Raw genomic sequence first — 10,614 nt, forward strand, 5'->3', positions numbered from 1 at the left:
TACGAAAACCTATTTTACCACCGGAGGAGCTCAAAGCGACGTCATCTGTGGTCCGAGTCCTCGCCAGCCACGTGAACTTACCACCACGGTCGAGTGTTTTCGTACCCGTCGGGATCACCGAAGCTTCCTCTGGCGAAGTTCTGCTGGAAGGAAGCCTCCAGCTGCTTCTTGGAATAGGAATAGGCGTCGCAAGAGGAGTTGCTGAACTTCAGGATGGCCGCACTGTGGTCCTCGTTACGAACTTCCGAAATGAAGCGCAATACCTCACAAAAGGTGCAGCCGTGGGCCAGGTCGAGGAACTTCGAAACTCCGCCGCAATCGCCGCCATTACTGACGAATCCTCGCCACCTCAGCAAAAGAGTACCTCGCCAGTGCAGCTCGACATTGACCCTAAGCTTCCGGGCCCGAAACGACGGCAGCTGCTTAACCTTCTCGCCGAATACCGGGATTGCTTTGCGACGTCGTCGAAGGTGCGCCAAACCACCGTTGCGAAGCACCGCATCGTTACCGAGGACGACGCACGCCCTGTGCATCGATCGCCTTACAGAGTCTCCGTTAAAGGACACATGCAAAGGAAAAAAACATTTTTTTTAAACGGCTTAGATGGAAAAAGGACGCCATAAAACGATTTTACAACGAAGAAAAAAAATTTTTAGAGCTATATTTACGGCGCAAAACGAATTTGTAGTTGGCGCCCGCGGGCACCGCGGGAAAGTGGTCTGTATTTATCACGTGGCTGGTCTTTATTTATCACGTGGTGCTTGCGTTCTTTCGGAAGCTTCCTATGGCCTCTAAAAGTAACTTATTCATCTTTGTTTGAAGTATAACAAAAACCTAAGATGAATAAGTGTCTTTTAAAGCCCAAAGGAAACTCCTGAAAAAGCGCAAGCAGACGTGATAGACCTGTGCGCCGGCCAGACGACGGCGGCGGCGCCCCGAAGCAGACGAACTTGTGCGGCGGCGGCGACGGCGGCGTGGAGAAACGCGTTGAAGCGGCGTTCGCAGAACGCTCAGCGTGCGGCGGCGACGCAGCGCGGCGACGCGCGGGCCTACCACGTGACCAGCGGCGGCTCCCGCGAGCGCCAACTACAAATTCGTATAGCGCCGTAAATATAGCTCTAAAAATTTTTTTTCTTCGTTGTAAAATTGTTTTATGACATCCTTTTCCAATCTAAGCTGTCTAAAAAAAAATGTTTTTTTTCCTTTGCATGTGTCCTTTAAAGAAAGGGAGGTGATCCAGCAGCAAGTTCAAGAGATGCTGAACGACGACATAATCCAACCTTCAAGCAGTCCGTGGGCCTCCCCAGTCGTACTGGTTAAGAAGAAGAACGGAACGCTTAGGTTCTGCGTGGACTACCGGCAGCTGAAGGCGGTGACGAAGAAAGACGTCTATCCACTCCCCCGCATCGACGACACGTTAGACCGGCTGCACCACTCTCGATACTTCTCATCGATGGACCTGAAGAGCGGCTACCGGCAGATCGAAGTCGACGAACGGGACCGAGAGAAGACAGCTTTCGTCACGCCGGATGGGCTGTACGAGTTCAAGGTGATGCCCTTCGGACTGTGCACGGCGCCAGCAACTTTCCAGCGTGTCATGGACACCGTACTGGCAGGACTGAAGTGGCAGAGCTGTCTTGTCTACCTCGACGACGTCGTGGTGTTTTCCAGCGACTTCGATGAGCACTTGCGACGACTCCGAGCAGTTCTCCAAGCCATGCGGACCACCGGACTCACCCTGAAGCCGTCAAAGTGTCGGTTCGCCTATGACGAACTGAAGTTCCTAGGTCACGTGGTTAGTAACGAAGGCGTTCGCCCCGACCCAGAGAAGACTCGCGCCGTCGCTGCCTTTCCGATGCCGACAGACAAGAAGGCCGTGCGAAGATTCCTTGGACTATGTGCGTACTATCGGCGCTTCATCCGGGATTTCGCAAGGATTTCCGCACCGCTCACAAACCTCACAAAGGACGCCGAGAAGTTCGAATAGGCCGAGGAGCAGCAGCAGGCATTCGACGAGCTGAAACGACGACTGCAGACTCCTCCTGTTCTAGGACATTTCGATCAAGATGCGGAAACCGAAATTCACACGGACGCAAGTAACGCTGGACTTGGCGCGGTACTGGTTCAAATCCAAGAAGGCACCGAGCGAGTTATCGCCTACGCAAGTCGGACACTGTCCAAGGCGGAGAAAAATTACTCCACGACTGAGAAAGAATGCCTTGCGGTCGTCTGGGCAATCACGAAGTTTCGTCCGTACTTGTACGGGAGCCCGTTCCGCGTAGTCACGAACCACCACTCGCTCTGCTGGCTTGCGAACCTCAAGGACCCGTCAGGATGCCTCGCTCGATGGAGTCTACGACTACCAGAGTTCAACATGAGTGTGGTCTACAAGTCAGGCCGCAAGCACACCGACGCCGACTGCCTGTCCAGAGCTCTGGTCGGAACAACTTCCGGCAGCAGCGACGACGATGACGACGAGTGCTTCCTGGGTGCAGTGAACTCCAACGACATGGCACGACGTCAAAGAGACGATCCTGAGTTGCGTGCGCTAATCGAGCAGCTCGAAGGACGAGGGGGTGCTGTCCCCCGTGTCTTCTCGAGAGCCTTGCCGACTTTCGTCCTCCGACAAGGTGTACACTACAAGGAGAACTTCGGAGACAGCAGCACCCCATGGTTGCTGGTAATCCCTACCGACCTTAGAGCGGAGATCTTTCAAGCCTGCCATGACGACCCGACGTCCGGACACCTTGGTTACAGCCGTACGCTGGCCCGAATTCGTGAAAAGTATTACTGGCCTAAGCTGCCGAAGACCGTTCACTTCTACACACGGTCGTGCCACGAGTGCCAGCGACGCAAGAAACCGCCGACGAAGCCGGCATGTCTCCTGCAGCCGATTACTCCCCCGACCGCACCGTTCCAGCAGATCGGTATGGATCTACTTAATCCTTTCCCACCATCGACGCAAGGAAACAGATGGATTATCGTCGCCACCGATTATCTCACGCGGTACGCCGAGACAAAAGCCCTTCCATCAGGAACGGCTGTTGAAGTCGCCAAGTTTTTCATCGAGTCCATCGTCCTCCGGCACGGCGCTCCCGAAGTCCTGATCTCAGACCGAGGATCATCATACATGGCCCAGCTGACGCAAGAGGCCCTTCGTCTCAGCCACACCAGCCATCGTCGCACCACGGCGTACCACCCGCAGACCAACGGGCTAACGGAGAGACAAGACCATCGCCGACATGATCTCCATGTACGTCGACGTGGAACACAAGACATGGGACGAGGTGTTGCCGTTCGTTACATTTGCCTACAACACGGCCGTACAAGAGACAACCGGAGTGACACCCTTTCAACTGGTGCATGGGCGCAAGGTAACGACAATGCTGGACGCTATGTTACCCCACGAACCGGCTGTCGACGCAAGCGACGACGCCCAGGTGGTTGCCCAAAGGGCAGAAGAAGTCCGTCAGCTCGACGGACTCCGGATTAAGGCTCAACAACGTGTCGACACTGGCCGCTACAACCTTCGTCGTCGGGACGTCCACTCTCAGCCCGGAGACAGGGTGTGGGTGTGGACACCGATTCGCCGCCGCGGTCTCAGCGAGAAACTCCTGAAACGTTACTTTGGACCCTACAAAGTGCTTCGTCGACTCGGGGATCTGAACTACGAGGTGATGCCCGACGGAACACGGACTTCGTCACGCCGCCCTCCACGACCGGAAGTCGTCCACGTCGTGCGACTGAAGCCGTACTACGCTCGATAGGACTGTGGACCGTGTGTGTTCCAAATGACTCTTTAGTTTACCGTTCTTTTTATTTGCTTTGTTTTGTTTTTGGGTTGCATCGGGACGATGCACTTTTTAAAGGGGGGAGTAATGCCGCGCGCGCAGCTGGCCAAGTAGGCAGCGCGCGCGTGGCCTAGCGGCTATCGCGCTTGCCTTCCACGCAGAAGGCCAGGGTTTGATTCCTGTCCGCGGCTACACATTTTTGTTGACACTGCAATGTGATGTTTAGTGAATTCGAGAACCGTCTTGCTGATTCGAGGTTAGAATGTTCTACGCGCCGAACCTTCTACGCCGAACGATGCAGAAGCCCACGAGGGTACATAAGGGATTCCGCCAGGCGAGCGGAGTCAGTCTCGCCACAGCGTTCGACTCTGCTGTTACGCCGACTTCGACGCCCCCGACGCTCTGTTATCATCTTTTGTACCCTTTTATTTTTGGCACAAGTTCGCCACATTAAACGTTTATTTCTTCCTGTTTATTTATTGTTTTTTTTTTTGGTCACCACCCGTGACAATATTGAAAAAGTAATGCCACCTGGGTTTTAATAAAAAATAAGAAAAAGGTTGAGAAACACGAATTTTGTTTTTGAGTCGACGTATACCTAAGCCTAGTATCGTCGAAACAAGAACTTATATTGTGAACGCTTGTGGGATTTATATCAGTCAAAAACTCTTGTCAGCAAGAAAGAGATTATTGTTTTCTTTCTTGCTAATATATATATTATATATATATACATATTTTACAGCGGAGCTGTTAAGGGCTTGTTTCACCCGAATTGTGTCCGGTACCAAACAAATGTCGACACAAAATTCTGGACAGCTACCGCCATCTATGAGCAACGGCGGCAGCCAGACAACCGGCATCTCGTCCTCGCTCATAGATGGCGGCAACCTTTCGAGCCTTTCCACTCTGGCTTTCACAAGAGTGGAAAGGCTGAATTTCTCTAGGCGTCGTCCTAGATGTCGTCCTACAGGTCGTCCTAGAAGTTGTCCTTAAAGGGATACTACAACGAAATTTTGGCGCTCATTTTTTGGTCTATATGTGTTCAAAAAAGCACCATCAAATCGAACATACCAATATCTTGTTCAAAAAGTCACGAAAAGGAATTTTAAGACGAATTAAACGATTAGCAAAGAGCACCTGGTGGATGTCGCTAACGCCTCGCTTGTGATGCCCGTCTAGCAACCTTGGCAGCTAGTGACGGAGGTTGTCTCGCCTCCGGCCACGACGAGAGAAGAGGGGCAGGGGGAACTCCCCTCTTCCCGAGAATGCCTTTTGTGTGTCACAGAAGTCGCTATTGTCCCCCTACAAGATTATAGAAGATTAACCCGTCACTCAAAATTTGTACAAAAGCAGCCGCTTCGGTGGCTGGAACAACTAGGCCATCATCTCGACGGCGGCCTCGCCATAGCTTTGCTCGTCTTGAGACGACCTACGTCACGATTGCGTTGGATGTCACGTGGTCTCCGCTGGGCCTTCTCCGAGCGCTTGCCAGAGTGGGCCGTTTATAACGAAAAATACAGCCACCAGGCTCAAAATACAAACGTGCGATTGTCATTTACGGATATTGTGGATCATATTCAACCTATTTTTGAACACGACGGGAATATTTCAAATTTCGTTGAAGTATCCCTTTAAAGGGACCATGAAATTACCTTTTTACTTTTTCCAGATAACTTTTACATTAAACCGTCAATGTTCACTGAATGCCGAACAGGCATCCGTTTTCATCTCGGTTTATTAACTTCTACACAAAAAATTAATGAAATATCGACTTTTTCTTTCTCTCCAACTGACCGCAAAACAAGCCGTGACGTACGCTGTTTCCGGAACCGGAAGTTCTCTCGGCAGTAGGAGAATGGGAGCGTTAGCGGCGACGAGTTTGGGTGCGCCGGTAGGTTTTACTGCGCTGATGTTACCGACGTATTTTCTGAATCGGCGCCCAGCGAGTCTTCCGGTGAAGACTCCAGAAGTCAACCCAACTGTCATTGTTGGTAAAAGGCGGCCCGTGTCAGTCGTTTGCAAAGCGACGTAGATGAAAACAAATTGCCGCGGCGTTTTTCGCGGCCTCGGAGATGCAGGAGCGAGCCGACTTTAAAAAAGATACGTTTGAACTACGAGTGTCAGCAAGAGCCACGTAAATACCTGTTCACACTCGGACCGGACGCGCGCGTTTGATGGAAGTGCTCTATTCGCGCTGTTGGTAAGCGCTTGGGGACCGATCTTTTACGATTGCAACTCGATACTGACGCGACACTCGGCAAAGAAAGGTTGGACCGGCATTGCACGTATATCTCCCGCGAACTGTTATAGCTCGACAGTGACGTGCAGTCTGTCAGAATAAAAATGGCATACCAATAACAAAGTGTACACATACCGTGTTACAAAGGTAATCCATACGGCGTTTATTTCAGCTCTATATCACACAAAACCAGAATATAGAATCGACGAGAGTCCCTTTTCGACGAGTGTTCGTCAACACGGCCTCGGAAAACAAGGGGAAGAGATTGACCTCACCTCTTAATCTAAAATTGAGGTCAGCGATCAAACTACTATAATGCGGGAAGGGTCCACAAGGGTAGCGCGTGCATATTCCGTTCAGCACGCCAGCCGGTCGTAGGCAGACGGTCTTGCGACGAAGCAACGTTGCGCCGAGTCGGAGTGCCATGCTAGGCCTATATTCTGAGCTGCTCGCTTCGTCAGTCGGCGGATTCGTGGCCAGCGTTCTTGTTCGTCGTGGTCTGTTTTAAGTACTTTTTTTCTTGCTGCTTGAAGTCGACACGCGCGAGAAGAACACGTAGAAAAATAAACGTTCAGTCAGTCAGTTTTGAGAGGAAGGAAATAAAAAAAAAAAATAAACGTTCGTCGGCCGTGCACTCGGCCCTGCCCTACTGCGCACGCGCAGTAGTTGCTTCGTTTACCACACGATAGATGGCGCTTGGCTCTCAGCATTATCAAATTTGGCAATTTTCGCCACACATCTCTAATTATGCAACAAAATGTGGATCTGAATATTATTTAACAAAAATTTTAGGTTTTATTGTTTACGATCGCGGTGCTGGTGAGGTAGGCTCTTACCCAATAGGCGACGTGGATTCGGCTGACGTGCCCCGTTTCCGCGGATGCGTCGTAGTGAAAAGGCGAAGGAAAGAAGGCCTAAAAGAGTCCAGTTTTCTTTTAAAAGTTCTATAGCAAATAATTTTTTGGGCTCCCTGTTTTTGTGTTTCTTTTCACACCTTTTACGACGTGCGGTGGATGAAATTCGATTTTAAAATCATTTCATGGTCCCTTTAAAGTCGTCCTAGAAGTTATTCTTGAGGTCATCCTAGAAGTCGTCCCTAAGGTCTTCCTTGAGCTCGCCCGAGACGTCGTCCTCTAGGCGTCGTCCTTGAGGTCGTCCCACCGTAGTACAGCTTCGCTGGTCTTCCTTCTTCACCAGAATCTGAAAGTGTGTTTTTTTTTTTTTTTACTGAAATAGGTGTTACAGGAGCCTACACTGTTCACTTCAGTTCAAAAAGCGTTTATCGATGCCATAAGCAGGGAAAGGGGCGTAAGAATGCATCGGTGGCTAGTAGTCGAGGCCTGGATGCGGCATACTATCTAAAGCATATGTACACTAAATAAAAGATTCCAGCTTTGCCTCATGGAGGAAGTCCAGGAGACTTCGCAGGATCTTTCGTTGTTGGTTCTCATTTCCAGGGGGATGGGTCCAGCCTTCCAGAGTGGCGATGTTCTGAGGTCGGAATTTTGCCCTTTCTGCGTGATACTTGGGGCACACCCACACTTGGTGGTATGTGTCCGCCTTAGCGTTCATGTCGCACTGGGAACAAAGGCCAGACCTTTTACCTTTGTTCCACGATGCGAGTCTCGCGGATGATAGAGTTGCTTTTGTGCGCACTCGGGTGAGCAGAACCTGCCCTCGTCGTCCTAATTCCCGTGAAGAGAGCAGGGGATGTGCCGGCTTGGGCAGGAGCTCTTCAAGTTTCGCCTGGTATTCATTTTTTATCCCGGCCCTTTCTTCGATGGGGTCATATTCTTGTGACTGCCAATCGACGACGGATGCTCGATCTCGAGCGGTCACGTCATATTGGTGATCTTGAAGTGGAAGCGTTTCATCTCCGGGCCCGCGGAAGGAAGGGGTAGCAAGGGCGTCGCGGGCCAGTTGATGGGCTTCTTCGTTGCCTGGGATCCCTGCATGACCATGGAACCCACTCGATTCTTATACACACTAAAAGTTTTTACACCCTTAAGGGTGTACACCAGTTTGTCCCAGGGCTAACACCCTTAGGGTGTTCAGGCAAACACCCTTTATAATGGGTGCTTGCCAAACACCCCTGGTAGAGGGTGCTTGCCGTAAAATGGGCGCCCCCTGGGGTGGCCCAGTGGATGCTGGGCCACCCCAGCCAATCCAGTGCCGGGAGAGTATCATGCAACGTTTTGGTTATGTGGAGTTCAAGCTCACATGACACTCTGCCGATGCTGGATTGGCCGGTAGCGTCTGCCGCACTCGGACGAAAGCTGAAATGAAGGCCCTAGTAAAAATTTTATAGGCATGTGTCCAATACACATATCAGAAATTCTAAATTGTACGAAAATCATATAAAGTATTCGATATTCTTATCATGATTCTCAGCTTATCATGTTTACTAAACACATTTACTTTTTTTCACCTGGGGGGGTATTGCCAAATCACATACAAGGCACATGATAAAGAAAGAACGAGTCACATTGAACGCAACTCACTTCACGAAGTAATACAAAAGAGCTACTTGCAAGCCACATCATAAGCCTGAGGGCAACTGGTAGTGCTTCCGGTGCCGCCCTTTCTCGAACTTCAAGTGAGCAAGCAGTGGCCCCAAGCATCGTACTGCACGGCTAAACCATAGTTATAAACATAATGGGCTTTTACAAATGAAGCATGTGGAGCTTTCCTGTTTGGAGATCAAGTGCCAAGTTTTGTCTCAGAGGATTGCAGGAAACACGCTTCACTCATCTCCTTAAGCATATCTATTTACTAATTGGAAGCATGGCGGTCTAGCCCTTGACTGAACCACAGCAGTATTTCAGTAAGTGAAGCTCATTATGACATCAATTAGAATGTGTAAAATTGAACATTTATTGTGCCCTAAAAGACAAACGAAAAAAAAAATACAATGTATGCCATTCCTTGACATAAACAATGCTATCTGCCAACATGTAATGAAAAATATCACAGAAATCTCAAGTACAAAGAAAATTATAAAGTTTTGGAAAGTGACTAGGAATGAGGAACCCCCGTACAGATAAATTATACCTCACCTACAGGAGGTCGGCATAAGTTATACATTTAAAGACAGAAAAAGAAAACATGCCTCCATAAAACATTCTATCATTTGTTCTGTAAGCAAAATAAAAATTAACCTGATAATACTGTCGCGAAAAGTGCAATATCCACATAGAGGGTGTTTCACGAAAAGTGGACAAATTCGATATTGCGAAAACTATGGGTCGCAACAAAAAAAAGGCTTGTGTCATTCTGGTCCTGGACGAGGAGCCTAGTTAGGAAAATGATTAAAGTCCGGGATAATTAGATTGTTAATTATTTTTGAGTAACTAACTTTTTAATATTGTGTTTTAGGTTATGGTTTTAATTAGAAAATTGCTCAGCATCATTGAAAAACACTAGATCAACATATTGCACAACAACAGAAGGCGTGCACAGCATTTTACGGCTTTCTGAAAAACAGTACAAATTCGACGGGTTTTTAAGTTTCGTTTTGCAATTGGAGCACATCTCGGCCCCGATTGCACCGCGCCCCATGGAGAAATGGCGCAAGCAACCTCTGCTGCGATGTCCTTGCGCAACGCAGCAGAGGCTGGTTGCACCATTTCTCCACGGGGCATGGTGCCGTCGAGGTCGAGATGCGCTCCAATAGCAAACCGAAACTTAAAAACCTATCCCATTTGTGAGGTTTTTCAGAAAGTCGTAAGATGCTGCACGTGCCTTCTATTGTTGTGTAATATGTTGATCTAGTGTTTTTCAATGATGCTGAGCAATTTTCTAATTGAAACCATAACCTAAAACACAATACTAAAAAGTCAGTTACTCAAAAATAATTAACAATCTAATTATCCCGGACTTCAAAAGTTTTCCTAAATAGGCCTCGAGCCCAGGGCCAAAACGACACAAGCCTTCGAGCAGTTTTTGCAATATTGAATTTGTCCACCTTTCGTGAAACACCCTGTATAACCTCCTGAGACCCTGCGTCCACCAGTGTAAACATTGGGTTTTGAATTGTAAGAAGAAGAAAAAAAAAAAAAAACTTCGTTGCACACAGAAAAGGACGCCTGTCCACCGTCATAAACGTAGTCTGTGCTGCCATCTGGAGGAGTGTTGAGCAAACAGCACTGAAAACTTGTTGCTTGCTGTTAAAAATGGCGACCTGCAGCACTCGCATGTTCTACGGGCGACGCCAAGGTATGTAATCAGTTTATGTGATTTACACAAACGGAGGCTGTGTTAATTTATATTTCTAGAGTTCTTGAAAGTTCACAGATGGTCACTAATGCTTAATATTTTCAACAGTATTAGCAAGGGTTATAGTAGTCCCTTGTCAAACTGTCTACGTGGGTGGACGCTGGGACCCAAAACTTATGACACGAATTTCGCGATGATCATGTTTTGCTCGCACCAATCTGAAACACTCGCGAAGTGAAAACAATTGGTTTGATTGATTGTGCTCGATTTTCAGGACTAACAAGTCAGGCTGATGCCATTTTAGAAAGTTTGTGCGGTGCCACAGGTTCCGCGCAAGAGAGTCAAGCCACTGCCGAACTCGCCAGTCCA

This window comes from Ixodes scapularis, unplaced genomic scaffold (genome assembly GCF_016920785.2).
Source record: "Ixodes scapularis isolate PalLabHiFi unplaced genomic scaffold, ASM1692078v2 PGA_scaffold2__306_contigs__length_199485367, whole genome shotgun sequence".
NCBI classification, from domain to species: Eukaryota; Metazoa; Arthropoda; class Arachnida; order Ixodida; family Ixodidae; genus Ixodes; species Ixodes scapularis.